This window comes from Podarcis melisellensis, assembly GCF_964234715.1.
Source record: "Podarcis melisellensis genome assembly, chromosome: W".
NCBI classification, from domain to species: Eukaryota; Metazoa; Chordata; class Lepidosauria; order Squamata; family Lacertidae; genus Podarcis; species Podarcis melisellensis.
Genome location: NC_138535.1, coordinates 20,959,717 through 20,962,499, shown reverse-complemented (window position 1 = coordinate 20,962,499; position 2,783 = coordinate 20,959,717). Strand labels below are relative to the sequence as shown.

Here is a 2,783-nt window from a genome sequence, read left to right as displayed (position 1 = left end):
TTCTATGATTTGATGATCATTGATTGTTTTAAGCATTAATACAAGAACAGCAGAAATGGTGTGCCCGAGCTGCTTGATTGCTTAGCAGAGCCGTATTATTCAGTTTATTTTCTTGTTTTGGGCTTGTAGGACTGGAGTCCTATGCACACTTACCTGAAAGTAAGCTCCACTGAACTCAGTAATACTTATCCTTGAGTAAATGCATTCAGGGTTGCACTGCAAATCATCTAATTTCTGAGGTACTTTCCAACAGTTAATATGATTTCCATGGCCCATTCATTTCTTCTTTCAGCAAAATTGGCTTTGGACTAGGCAGGGAAGGGGGGGGGGGACAGTAATTATTGTGATGGTGTGATTATTTCTGACTAGAGGTAGAGGCAAAGAAAGTGTCAGGTGTCTTAGATCGCCATTGTATTTCCAATGTCTGAAGCTTTTTTGGTTTGAAGCTGGTACAGTCTTGAAATTATTTTTGTGGCATTCACTGTCTCCATCCACTTGCACCCTTCAGGTTTGTCAACATGATCAAGAGAACTGATAGTCTCCACTTCCACTTTGACAACTATGGCGACTCAATGCTGCAAAAAATGGACAAGCTGAGGGAAGAGAAGAAGTTTTGCGATATCACGGTCTGCATTGATGATCTTGAGGTTCAGGGCCACAAGATTGTCTTTGCTGCTGGCTCCCCTTTCCTAAGGGATCAGTTCCTGCTGAATGACTCCAAGGAGGTGAAAATTTCCATCCTGCAGAGCTCAGATGTAGGGAGGCAGCTGCTTCTGTCCTGCTACAGCGGCGTTCTGGAGTTTCCTGTGATGGAGCTGGTGAGTTACTTGACAGCAGCTAGCTTTCTTCAGATGAACCACATTGTGGAGCGCTGCACACAGGCCCTGTGGAAGTTCATCCAGACCAAACAGCAGCTTGAGAGCCAAGAGGAAGGAGAGCAGCAGCAACAGCAGACAGACTCTTCAGAGCCAAAGGAGGTCCCATGGGCAGGAGAGGAGGAAGAAGAGAAGGAAGACGACTCGATTCAGCTAGATTCTCCATGCATCCAACCTTCTCAAGACAGCCTGGACATGAGTGACAGTGACATCCAGATTGTGAAGGTGGAGTCCATTGGGGAGGTTGCAGAGGTCAGAAGCAAGAAGGACCAGGACCAGTTCATTTCCTCAGAGCAGCAGAGCAGCCTTCACTCATCAGAGCCCCAGCACTCCCTCGTCAATTCCACAGTGGAGAACCGAGTTGGGGACCTGGAGCAGGGCCAGCTCCATAACTACGCTCTCTCAAAAGACATGTTTGGCCCTAGCAACCAGGGGGTGGACATAGGTCTCCAGTGGCATCACCAGTGCCCCAAATGCACATGTGTCTTCCGGCACCTGGAGAACTATGCCAACCACTTAAAGATGCACAAGCTCTTCATGTGCCTGCTGTGCAGCAAGACCTTCACACAGAAGGGCAACCTCCACCGACACATGCAAGTCCACACAGGCATCAAACCCTTCCAGTGCAAGATCTGCGGGAAGACCTTCTCGCAGAAGTGCTCCTTGCAGGACCACCTCAACCTTCACAACGGAGACAAACCCCATAAGTGCAACTATTGTGATATGGTCTTCACCCACAAGCCTGTCCTGAGAAAACACCTCAAGCAGTTCCACGGCAAGAACAGCTTCGACAATGCCAATGAGAGGAACATTTAGGACATTGCTGTGTGTTTTGATTCCTTCAGCTGCAGCTCAGGGATAGACTCGAAAAGCTGCCAGCAAGCCAATGCCAGCCAAGTGCTGAATGCTGGGAAGCTGGCACAGATGGAGCTTAGTTTGCATAGCAGAAGCACTTGTGTGAATTGAAATGTGTGCCACAGCACTTCTTCGCACACATCAGGGCTGGAAGAGCTATGAAGAGCTGCTTTGGGCTTTGAACTCAGGCATCAAGCCAGAGGCCTCCTCTGGATGAGCTGCAGGGGCTGGCCCAAAAACTGTAGCCTGGTCTTCTGCTCTAGAGTGGTTTTATGTGTTTGGTGACTCCAAGCATCTTTGTCGCTATGATCATAGAATTGTAGAGTTGGAAGAGACGCTGAGAGCCATCTAGTCCAACCCCCTGCAATGCAGGAATATGCAGCTGTCCCATAGGGGGCATGAACCTGCAACCTTGGCGTTATCAGCACCATGCACTAACCAACGGAATTATCTAGGCCAGGCATAGGCAAACTCAGCCCTCCAGATTTTTGGGACTACAATTCCAATCATCCCTGACCACTGGTCCTGTTAGCTAGGGATCATGAGAGTTGTAGTCCCAAGACATCTGGAGGGCCGGGTTTGCCTATACCTGATCCAGGCTGATGAAAAGAACAGAGTTGACATAGGGCTGCCTTCTTTGATATTTAGAGAAGGTGACACTGAATGACCCCCCCTTTTATTTTATTTTATTTTTGGAAGGGCAGTTGAATTGTGTCTCCAGGAAGCAATTGTCCGTTTGTGGGCTGAGGGAATAAATACAGACACACCTCATGACGGATACATTTTTCAGCTTGGGGGTGCAGAGAAACGGAGTTATTATGGGGGGGGAGCACTGGATAATTATACACTCTTAATATTTGTTAGTCCATCTGTGTCTGAGAGAGACAGAGACAGAGGATACTTGCATTCTGTTCTTACCCACACGTGACCACCTTCCCTAACTGTGTTTGACTGTTGTGAGTGAATTCCGTTTCCTGATTTAAAATGGGTGAAGGCTGCTGATTTGGGAGGGTAAAAATTGGGATGGTTTGCCTGGCGCAGTGGCTGAGCTGC

The 2,783-nt window shown here is 48.1% G+C and overlaps 1 pseudogene across 1 annotated transcript; it reads left to right on the top strand.

Annotated features, from left to right (window-relative positions):
• Positions 1-469: 469 nt before the first annotated feature.
• Positions 470-1,841, top strand: LOC309361121 (zinc finger and BTB domain-containing protein 26 pseudogene; annotated as a pseudogene). The gene has a single exon. The product of its transcript is annotated as a zinc finger and BTB domain-containing protein 26 pseudogene (transcript).
• The last annotated feature ends 942 nt before the right edge of the window (positions 1,842-2,783 follow it).